A 12,810-nucleotide genomic window follows, 5' to 3' on the forward strand; every position below is an offset into this window, starting at 1 on the left:
ATTGTTTAATAAGAAAGATGGTTTTACTCAGATGAATGACGTCGATGTTGTCCGAGTATGCATTCTAGTACTTTTGTATGCCGGCTTTTTAGGCAGAGATGCCAAACAACCTATTCCTCAGGAGCTAATATTATTGGTAGAGGACCTAAATGCATGGAATTTGTTTTCGTGGGGTTCGTATATATGGAAAGCTACCTGGACTAAGTTGTAGTCTGCCTTTGATGACCGCAAAAGTTTGCGTGGCGATGGGTCGAAATACACTTTGTCAGGCTTTGTTTGGGCCTTTAAGGTAAGAATTTCTATATAATGTTTTCAAAATTTATAATTAATTATTTAACAATTACTAATGTTTGTTATTATATTGTTTATAGATTTGGATATTCGAGGCTTTCCCCAGCAAGCAGACATATGCATTAAAAACTTCAAATGATATTCCTAGGGCTATTTCCTGGAAGAGGAAACGCCTGTTGGATTGGGAAGACTTAATACCATATGCGACAATAAATAATGTAAGTTAACACAAATACTATCATATATAAACAAGTTATTAATAGTAGACGTTTAACTTTGTTTGAGTTTTTATATTTTAGGAGGCCAACACTCCATTACAGAGACTGACACCCACGGAGGCTGAGATTGCCACTGATTGGTGGCAAGCTAGTCAGCGTTTTTTTGATGGCACGAATGATGAGCAGCCTCCACTTCCTCCACTTCGAGAGCCATCACCTCACCCAGAGCCATCACCTGATCGACCCGACTATACACCTCTACAACGAGAGCCATCACCTATCCCGTCACATCATCGAGCCTCTTCTCCACCATCACCTCATGATAGGCGACCGACAAAGATGCCACGACTTCTATCTCCCTGTTCTCCACCTCCACGGGATGAGTCAAGGGAGTTACGTGATGAGGTCAATGCCTTGCGTGAGGAGATCGATACTCTACGCGATAACGATGGTGCATGGCGTGTGGAGGTGTCTACTTTACGTGGTGAGGTTGCCGCTCTACGTGAGATGATAGTATCGTTGCAGAATGAGGTTCATACTCTACGCAACGAGGTAAGTTTAAGATTTTCCATATTTATCTTGATGATAAATTTACTCGTAATTTCACTTAGATTAACCATTTCACTTAGATTGCTTAGTAAATTTATTCGGTTGATGCCAATACTGCTAAACTGTTTATTCTTTAACACTGTGAAGTTAGTATTTATCTTTTGTTTTTTCTTTTGGTTGAAGTAAATTTATTCGGTTGCTGCCAATTCTGTTAAACTGTGTATTCTTTAACACTGTGAAGTTAGTATTTGTCTTTGTTTTGTCTTTTGGTTGAAAGTAAATTTGTTCGGTTGTTGCCAATTCTGCTAAACTGTGTATTCTTTAACACTGTGAAGTTAGTATTTGTCTTTGTTTTGTCTTTTGGTTGAAAGTAAATTTGTTCGGTTGCTGCCAATTCTGCTAAACTGTGTATTCTTTAATACTCTGAAGTTAGTATTTGACTTTGTTTTGTCTTTTGGTTGAAGTAATGCAATCCATTCAAGTTTCAATTTGCAGAAGAAGAAATAGTTTACTTTCGTAACATGAAACTTAAAATCGTAACGTGAAAAATGACTATCGCAACGCGAAATGAAAATCGCAACGCGAAATGAAAATCGCAAAGACAAAATCGCAACGCGAAACTATAATCGCGTTGCGATTTTCATTTCGCATTACGATTCTCTCGTTGCGATTTTCATTTCGCGTTGCGATTTTCATTTCACGTTGCGATAGTCATTTTTCACGTTGCGATTTTAAGTTCCAGAAACTATTCTTCTTCTGCAAATTGAAACTTGAATGAATTGCATTACTTCAACCAATAGACAAAGACAAATACTAACTTGACAGTGTTGCAAGTTTGAAACATATTTGTCTTTGTTATCTGATGCATTTTGTGAACTATGATAGAATAATGACTTGGGTGAATACAATGCAAGTTTGAAACATATTTGTCTTTGTTTTCACTTTTTAAATATCATGCTTGTTTATTTACTGATTTTTGTATTTAATTATTTAGCGGCCCTATAAGGTGGATGCTTTACGTCGGGTTTTTCTTGTACGGCGGAGTTCACGCATCAGACGGCGTACATGTGCTATTAAGTCTCCGTACACCCCAATAGTGTGAAGACACCGCAAAAAGAAGCCCGACTCGCCTGTCATCCCTCAAGAGTCCACTCCTATCGTTGAAGAGGCCCCTATCATTCCTCGAGAGTACCCTCCCACCGTTCAAGAGGCCACTGTCATCGTTGAAGAGGTCCCTCCCACCATTCAAGAGCCCGATTCACATGGCGTCATATGTAAGATTCTTGAGAAACCCTCTGACGTGCCGGACATGATGGATGAGAGTTGGCTCTCGTATGAGTTACCGGCCAGTACCATTCCGGTATCTGAAGTGGAGAGGAGACAACTACCGGACACAATTCTGGATAACACCCTTTGGGCTAAGACCGCAGTTGATTTTTATCTACATGAGCGGAGCCAGGGGTGTTTCACTGACATATGCAAGCTCAATGATGATATCTATTCGTTGCTTGATTGGTCTTGGTGGGGCGTATTATTAGGGTCGAAGACAATGGCTATTTCGATGGAGGGGTAAGTCTTATATTTTTCTTATATTTCAATTTGATTTTTTTTAAATTTATGTAAGTCACTAATATATGTCTTTTTTTGTAAAACAGCATATCGATGCGTGGGTGACACGTGCTATTAAGTCTCCGTACACCCCAATAGTGTGAAGACACCGCAAGAAGAAGCCCGACTCGCCTGTCATCCCTCAAAAGTCCACTCCTATCGTTGAAGAGGCCCCTATCATTCCTCGAGAGTCCCCTCCCACCGTTCAAGAGGCCACTGTTATCGTTGAAGAGGTCTCTCCCACCATTCAAGAGCCCGATTCACATGGCGTCATATGTAAGATTCTTGAGAAACCCTCTGACGTGCCGGACATGATGGATGAGAGTTGGCTCTCGTATGAGTTACCGGCCAGTACCATTCCGGTATCTGAAGTGGAGAGGAGACAACTACCGGACACAATTCTGGATAACATCCTTTGGGCTAAGACCGCAGTTGATTTTTATCTACATGAGTGGAGCCAGGGGTGTTTCACTGACATATGCAAGCTCAACGATGATATCTATTCATTGCTTGATCGGTCTTGGTGGGGCGTATTATTAGGGGTCGAAGACAATGGCTATTTCGATGGAGGGGTAAGTCTTATATTTTTCTTATATTTCAATTTGATTTTTTTTTAAATTTATGTAAGTCACTAATATATGTCTTTTTTTGTAAAACAGCATATCGGTGCGTGGGTGTCACGTATTCTAATAATTAGGAAACTTAAGAAAAATAAAAGAAATACACGATATACAATTATGTCGACGTCTTTTAACGCCGTTAACTTGAAGAATCAATGTGATGAATCATTTGCGTTGGGCAATGGACAAGCTAAACTTTATCCTGCATGGTGGGAGGTCGATAAGGTTAGTATTTATTTTAGATTGAGTTTAAAGGTATTCATAAATAAGTGCGCAAATGAATGAATTATTACTTATGATTACATGTGTTTATCCCTGTTTTGGAACGTAAACATTGGCTTCTCGTCGAGCTTCAACTCCCATCCCTTAAGGCAATAGTATATGACAGCATGATAAATTACATATCATTGGTTGATTTAAGAGATATTATTAAGGGATGGAGCTCTCATTTGGCTAAATTCTTGGATGCGATAAATTATTGGACTCGTTCTGAAAACATGAAGCCAAAGAAGCTCAATATTACAGTTAGCAGAGACGAGACCGCACCACAACAAACGGAAGGAGCCAGAGGGGATTGTGGTCCTCTCGTATGCTTGGCGTTGGAGCGTTTGATCACAGGAAGTATAAAGTATCTACCTCCCACCGATAGAGATAGAGTTGCAGTAAGCTTGTGGTTTTGGCATTATATGGCTAGATCGATATATATGAGACGCTGCCTACCTGCATCCGCGTTATAAAAATGTCCATAAACAATTGGTAAGTTTATAGGCTTTTGGTTTGAAAATGTTTGGTTAAGTACCTAGAATTCAATAATTTGTTGTTTGTAGGTTTTAGATGTGTAGAAAGTGTTGTTTGAGCAAATGTTTGGTTTCTGCAGGTTAATCTCAGAAGTGAGCTGCATGAAAATGATGTATAGCTGCAAAAGTTGATTCAATAGTAGATGAGGAAATAGGAATTATTGCTTATTTTTTGATTGTTTAATTGATTTGTAAAAGATGATTTGTAAAAGTTGATTTGTTTAATTGATGTGAACATAATTCTTATTTGTATTTGTTTAATTGATTGAAATGTAATGATTGATTTTGTCGATTTCAATCTGCATTATGTTGAAGGCAAAAATGACTATCTCATTGCGATAGTTATTTCCGCGTTGCGATATTCATATTCGCGTTGCGATTTTCATTTCGCATTGCGATTCTCTCGTTGCGATTTTCATTTCGCATTGCGATAGACATTAAGATGATTGCAAACGTCATTTCCGTGTTGCGATAGTCAAATGAATGCCTAATAAGTGATAACAACTGAACAGATCATAACAATTTTAAAACTCAAGTTACTAATACATGCCTAACTGAAAATGTTAAAAGTTCACACATAAAATCCACATAATACAACGTTTGCATTTAAAAATCACCTACGTTAACAGTCCCAAAAGGTGAAGCCGGTTGTGATTGGGATTTTAAAGATGATTGCGATTTTGATTGCCTTTTTCTTAACACCATATGAGCTTTGGATTTTGATGAGGATCCATATTTTGGTAGAGGAAAATATGATTGTGATGGCACTGGTGATCCACATGTCAACCTTGTATGACCACTTTCCTTGCACCGACTACATGTCGATCTCTTCTTCTCTTCACCCTTAGACGGTATACGATCGTGACTTTTTGGTCGGCCAGGTAGCCTTCTGTCCATGGCTGGTGGCAAAACTGTTTGTAAGTCATCTGGTATGTCCCACTCAGAGGGATGTGGAATAGGGTAGACAATCTCGCCATAAGTCTGTCGATATACTTCTGTAGTGTAGCAATCCATAGCGTATGCGCTTGAATCATCTTGGTTTAGATGAAGAGAAACTTTTATAACATGGCCACACGGATAACCAGATGTTTGCTATTTTATACAACTACACGTCTTTGCATTTAGATCGACAAGCCCATTTAAGTTATTATCCAGTAATTCAAACAAAGTGTTTGAACATGGTTCAACTCTCCATGACGTTGACTTCACAACACGTTTCGTTATCTTTTTTTCTGTCCATGGTGTAACACGATGTTTCAATGTTCCTGTAAATTTAAATAAATAATACTTAGTAAAATATATGATAAGTTACGAATTTAAAGAAATAATACCTGCATGGTTTCTTTTCTTGTAGTACCACTGTTGAATAGAGGCTCGAAAAAACTCCATTAACATAGTAATAGGTAATTTCCGGGAATGACGACTTAGAGCGTTGATTGATTCTGCACTATTAGACATCATGAAACCATATCTTACTCCAATTTGATGTACTCTTGACCATCTTTCAAACCCGACATCTTCTAGTGTTTGAGCACACTGAGGCAAAACACGTCTTAAACAGTTTATATGCTTATTAAAATCCACTTCCCGATAAGCTTTTACAGCCTTCCAGTATGTCCATTTGTGATTTTTTATACCAACAGACCTTGATTTTAGATTTCTATACAAATGAACACCACAAAGTCCATGAAAAGCATCTGGGAAACACCTTCTAACAGCGTTGTCAATTGAGTTTGCCCTATCGGATATGATTGTCAGATTGCTAATAGGACCTATACAATCCCTAAGATGTCCCATAAACCATGTCCATAAATCAGAGGTTTCAGATTTGCCAACCCCATAAGCTATTGGTAGTATCACATTGTTAGCATCCATGGCTACTGCTAATAAGTTTACTCCAAGGTATCGACCTTTTAAATGTGCTCCGTCAACTATAATAACTGGGCGCATGCAATTAATAAACGAACGAATCTACAAAATCATATACACAAGAAATATAATCATTTAAATGTGAAATGCATGTAACTAACAAAAATGAGTCAACAAAATTATATTGATTTACTAACCGCATCACCAATGGCGATAAACAGCAACTCAAAGCGTCCATCTCTATCTGTTTTGATATGAGTTACAGACCCAGGATTTTTCAACTTTAAATTGTGACAATAAGCCGGCAGTTGGGCAAACGATGCTTCTGGCGACCCCCTCAACAATTCCAAGGCATAACATTTGGCTCTCCAAGCTTGAGAATATGAGATACTAATCTTGAACCGAGCATTCATGTCAGTCATAATTTCATGTCCCCGATATACCCTACCATTCAAAAACATTAACTCAGCCAGAAAACCACCCAACACCTTTTTGTTTGCCTGTCTATGGTGAGGAAAAACTTGGGTTCTTGAACATGTATGTTTATCAATAAAAGTCCTAACTTGAAACATTTCGCAATCTTTTATCCTCTTTGCAATCATACGCCATATACAGTTTTTTTCAATCATACACCTTGTTTCGAAACGATCTTTGCTTGATTTGTTAACTTTTAGTTGATATCCATATTCCACACATTTCGTATACAAAGCTATCTTCAAGTCTTCCTTTGTATCAAAACAATCATCTTTCTTGATACGAATAATTTTTGTGTAACAATCAACTGCTATCTTTACCAACTCTTCTTCCGGTATCTGAAGTAATTCTGGCATATTCCAGTTATACTCCCGTGACATTTTCTTCGGGGACTTTTCTTTGGGGATTTATTCTTCTTCTTTTTCTTGTTCAGTGTTATATGAATTACAGAATGGATGTTCAACATGTTCATTTACAGTCGTAACTTCCTCCTCATTATCATCAACAACATCTTCCTCGGCAACGGCTGTTTCATCATCAAAATTTGGGTATTGACCAATATCAAAATCATTACACGCATGGTTTATTTCTTCTTCTGAAAAATCATCAAAATCCGAGTATTGACCAATATCAAAGTCCGGGTATTGACCAAGATCAAATTTCGAATACTGACTAGTACTCACAATTTTTTCTGTTGGCTCATCATCGTCTAACTGGTCAATACGAAAACCTGAATTTGGTGCTGAAAGTTGATTGGGATTTGGATTAGGGAAAGGTTGTGGGTTTTGAGATTGTGTTTGGTATTGGAAATGTGGTGAAACAATATTTGCTTGGTGATGAAATTGTGGTGGAACCATTAAATTTTGAGCACCATAAACTGGGGTTGAAAAACTTAGTTGATTACTACCCGCTACTGACCCAACTTCACTACTTCTAGGTTTAACAACATACAATGTAACATCATCACTTGAAACACTAATGTAAGCAATGAATCGTTCAACATCTTCATTGTCGGTTAACAAATAAACTTTACAATTTCTCTGATAAGATAGCCTAAATCCACTTAGGGGCTCTAAATTCAATTTATTTGCAACACGTAACATTAGAGTTTCATAAGTTAACTTTTTTAATGACAGTTTTAGTTGAAGATTCATGGGTAAAGGCATGTATTGTAAAACACCATGAACATTATCCCATGACCCTCCAAAACACAAATCTATCCAAACATGATCAACATTAGATGATTTCATTATTGTAAATTAATTTACTAAACAAACGAGCTGCGAAACTAAAATATGTTGCCGGATGGGGAATGATGTTGTTGGATATAAGAACGGATGTCGCCGGAGAGAGTGATAGATGGAGATGGAATGAGTTGCGATTTAGGGATTTAGGTTATGAGTTGCTGCTGCTGCGTAGTTATATACCCAAAACATTTGTGTTGCGAAATTAAAACCTGTTGCGAATTCAGAAATCGAGTTGCGAATTTGAAATTCAGTATTGCGATAGTCAGAATCTCGTTGCGATTTACTAAATCGCAACGCGATTACGTAATCGCATTGCGATTTACGTATTCGCATTGCGATTTACGGATACGCGTTGCGATTTACGGATACGCGTTGCGATTTTACGTATTGTCGTTGCGATTTACCAATACGCGTTGCGATTTTACGGATACTCGTTGCGATAGTCAGAATCGCGTTGCGATTTATATGTTCGCGTTGCGATTTTCATATTCGCGTTGCGATTCTAGAAAATCGCAATGCTAATTTGTACTATCGCATTGCGATTCTTCATAATCGCGTTGCGATTCTGGGAACTGATTTGCGATTCTGGAGATCGCGTTGCGATTTTTATTTCGCATTGCGATTTTGTTGGTCATTTTGGCAAATCCAAAAAAAGTTGATTAAAATCGTATATTATAAGGCATTTTTTATCACCGAGATTATTTTCTCTAATAATAATAATAGGAAGTAAAAGATATATATATATATAACAAGGACAATTTGATAAAATATACATTCTAATAATCTTTTATTCTTTTAACCAAATATTATAATTTTACATTCATGATAAACAAACTAAACACAATAATATAACATTCATTGTAATATGTTAAATAATATTACATTCCGATAATTCTATTAGAGATAATGTTTAATTACATAAACCAAACGCACCATAAAATTTTATTTAAGTGACATCGATTGATTGATTTATCCATGTGACCTTTTAAATGAGGGATTTTGTTAGCATTTAGGAATGACAACACCAATTACCGTATCCACACAATAATAAGATTTTATGCACAATGTTCAAGCCTCGATCCACCCACTTCCACATACCACTAGTTCACAGCATTATTAATGGACCCCTATTTTAGATTTTTTTTGTGTAGGAATGACAAGTATTTTTAATTTATATCTTTTAATAATTCAAATGGAAATTAAATATTTAAGGTTTTCCTCATCGATTTTAATAGTGAAAAATAGTATTATTTTCTTTAGAGATTTTGTTTGTAAGATATGTATTTTTAAGAACTAAAAAATTATAAACAAATACTAAACTGAAATTGAATGGTTAAATCGAACAAATACTAAAGTATGGTGATACATAAAGTAGTTCACCCATTGTACTATTTTAAACAAATTTTCAGTAACTTATGTAGTTAAATCTTTCTGCGTATGATGGAGTCCATATCGAAATTAAATAACATATTACTACATTGTTACTAGATATCCTGCAGATTTGGTCATATTATTTAACACTTCTATATCTATACCAATAATTAATAATTATTCATGAGTCGTCTTCTTTAAATTAATATTTTCAGTTAGTTCGAATAAATAATTCATCTTATGAATTGACATCCTTATTAGAACACCACTAAAATTAAAGGTAAATTATTGAAATAAAAACTTTTATTTTATAAATATTTGACTTTATAATCCAAGTATGAATTGAATGACACCGATAAATATTAGGTGTGTGAGATTGTTCAATGTCAAATGATTAAGAGTTATCTTTGAACTGATATTACATTATACTTAATCCATATTAATAAAAATAAAAAAATATCGAATTAAAAAATGTTTTATTTGTTTATATCATTGAACTATAATATCTTAATCACTATAATGTTTTTCTAATTTGATAAAATTATACGATAGTAAACGGAATAATTTTTAATTTAATTATTAAACTTTAGATAGAATATTAATTTGCTATCTAAACTTTAAATAAAATATTATTTAGACTCGTGAATGGAATCAAATCTTTCATCGTACGTCCTCGCTTACCACCGTCACCGCCACTGTTGTTAATTATTATTGGACTCTAAAATTTTTTGTTCACTTCTTTCTAAATAATTTGATAAATTTAATTATTATTTTTTCTTTTAATATTTTATTAGTAAAAATTGTATAATTACCATTTTAAAATAAATCGTTTAAAAAGAACTTGTATCATAAATAAGTACTTAAAGTATATCATTTTTTTATTTAAGTATTTAAAGTATTTTTTGATCAAAACAAGTATCTAACCTTATCTTTTTTGTTAAAATAGGTACTTAAAACTTATCAAAATAGGTACTTAAAGTATTTAATTTTTTTCATCTAAGTACTTAAAATATTTTTAAATTAATAATATATGTCAACTTTTTTAGAACTTAAATGAAAAATTAAATACTTTAAGTACCAATTTTGACAAAAAATACTTTATATACCTATTTTGACTAAAAATATGAATTTAGATGTTTCTTTTAACCAAAAATACTTTAGAATACGATTTAAATACTTGGTTATAATATAAGTCTTTATACTTCAAAACACAAAATAATATAAACGCCTACTTTTACTTTAGACTTAGCATTGCTCTTACGCCTACGGAAGATGGCTCAACGTTGTTCCCCGCCAAGGTTCTCGAAGATGGCCGCGTATCTCCGCCGCCACGCAAGGTACCGGAAACCGCCATCCCCACCACTTTATTCGACACTTTTTGGCTTTTCCATTACCTAGCTCAACGCCTTTATTTCTACGAATACCCGCTCCCAACTTCCCATTTCATGCTAAACGCTCTTCCCCGACTTAAAACCTCTCTCTCCCTCACACTACAACGTTTCTTCCCTTTTTCCGGCAATCTCCGGTTTCCGCCACCGCCTCAGAGGCCTTATATTTTCTTCACCGACGGCGATTCGATACCCTTCGTCGTCACCGAGTCCCATGCCGACTTTAACCATCTTACGAGCGATCATGCACGCAACGCTCAGAATTTACAAGCTCTCGTCCCGAATCTGCCGCCGTCGACGACGATGGAGACCGATGTTTTTAGGCAGCTCCCTCTCATGGCGATTCAAATCACTATCTTCCCAAACGCGGGGTTTTCGATTGGTATCGCTTTTTGTCACGTCGCAGCTGATGGCAAGGCGTTTACTCATTTCACCAAATCATGGGCGGCAGCTTGTAAATCACTGGAGGACTTTAAACTTCTCGATAATATCCCTCCACCTGATCATAATAGGGATTCAATCCAAGATCCTAAAGGAATTTGGTCCGTTTTCGTCGAGCAATTCCTCGAGCTCAACGCGGATTTCTCTGGCCACGTAATAAACCAAACCGATAAGGTACGAGTCACGTACAGAATCAGCCGAGCCAACGTCGAGTCACTGAAAAAATGGATCGAAACAATAAAAGACGATGAATCAGAGCAGCTGAGATTATCAACGTTCGTGGTGACTTGTGCTCACGTTTGGGTTTGTTTTACAAGAGTAGAAGAAGCAAGTGAATCACCATCAGACGACGACGATACAATCTGCAACTTCCTCTTCAGTGCCGAATGCAGACGTCGCCTGAAACTTCCGTCGGAGTACTTCGGGAACTGTCTTAAACCGTGTGTTTTATCAGCCAAAAGGAGTGAACTGCTAGGAAAAATGGGATTCTGGTCGCCGCAAAGGCCATCGGAAGGGCAGTGATGGAGTTGGATGAAGGTCCATTGGGAGACGCCGATAAATGGATGTCGAGAGCGAGCGAAGCGTTTTCGAAGTCTAAACACAATGTGATCGCCGTCGGATCACCGAAGTTGCTGGCCTACGAGACTGATTTCGGGTGGGGAAGACCGAGGAAAACGGAGGTGGCTCACATCGGTTCTTCAGGGTCCTTCGTCCTGGCCGAGAATAGGGATCCGGAAGTTGGTGGGGTTGAAATCGGCTTTCTTCTTCCCCCGATTCGATTGCCCAAATTCAGAAGTATTTTTGAGGGTCAACTGTTGAATTTCAACATCTCTTGATGTCAATGCTGTTGGAAAATAATTAAGGTGGGTGGGGAACTTTCGGTGGCTTTAAATGCACCGAAAGGTTGTTGAAAATGATTTTTGGTTTAATTACATTTTAGTCATTACATACTTTCAAATATTTATAAGATTAGTCTATAAGTTTTAACTATAAATACCTTAGTTCATTTAGTTTCAAAATCATCCCAAAATATTTATTTCTTCTTATACTAGAGAGCTTTCTTGTGAGTAGTGAGTGTTTTGTAAACACCTGTAAATGTAAGCACAGCTGGGTGAACTCCGTTATCAATTTTTGGGTATTATTTTTCTGTTTTTATTTCGCATTTTCACTAATCTGGTTATAAAGAAATTACTTGTACTCGCTTTATTTCCTAACAAATGCTTGCTCTAGCCAAATGCTTCCTTGTCAATCGTCTCAATGCATTAGCTGTAATTTGTTTTTGATTAAACTATTTCATGCATTATTGATATGTAAAAGTTATATTGTATTAGTTAAAAGGAATTATATAAAATATATTTGTAAATGTTTCATCATGATCAATTAAAATTAATGATATATATAGTTTTTTATAATACAAATTTTAGTAAATAAGTACTTTTTTATCTAGAATTCCTATATGGATAAAGTATAATACACATTAAACTTTATATATTTTATATTTATCTTTATTTAATGGGTAAAGTACACAAATGATCTCTTGACTATAGGATATTGTTCTATTAAGCCTCTTGACAATTAAAAGTTATAAAATGGTCCCCCGACTATAGAACGTTGCTTTATCAAGTCCCTCGACTATTAAAAGTTATAAAATTATCATCCGACTATTCATTATATTCCAAAGTCGTCATTTTCCGTTAAAAAATTGGCAGTTGTCTAAGCTAAACGTTAGCATGATGACTGAGATATGATAGTTGTTTGAGATTCTGGGATCAGATTTTATTATATTACAGTCAGCAAGTTAACATTCAGCATAAAAATACCGTCAAATTTTAACGAAGAATTACGAGTTTGGAACATAATGAATATCCAGATGATCATTTTGTAACTTTTAATAGTCGATGGAGTTAATAAAGCAACACTCTACAGTTGGATGACCA

At 35.9% G+C, this 12,810-nt stretch overlaps 1 pseudogene; it reads left to right on the forward strand.

The window, feature by feature from the left end:
* Positions 1-10,263: 10,263 nt before the first annotated feature.
* On the forward strand, positions 10,264-11,840 carry LOC120172447 (annotated as a pseudogene).
* Positions 11,841-12,810: the final 970 nt, after the last annotated feature.

This window comes from Hibiscus syriacus, unplaced genomic scaffold (genome assembly GCF_006381635.1).
Source record: "Hibiscus syriacus cultivar Baekdansim isolate YM2019G1 unplaced genomic scaffold, ASM638163v2 tig00111851_pilon, whole genome shotgun sequence".
Lineage (NCBI taxonomy): Eukaryota > Viridiplantae > Streptophyta > Magnoliopsida > Malvales > Malvaceae > Hibiscus > Hibiscus syriacus.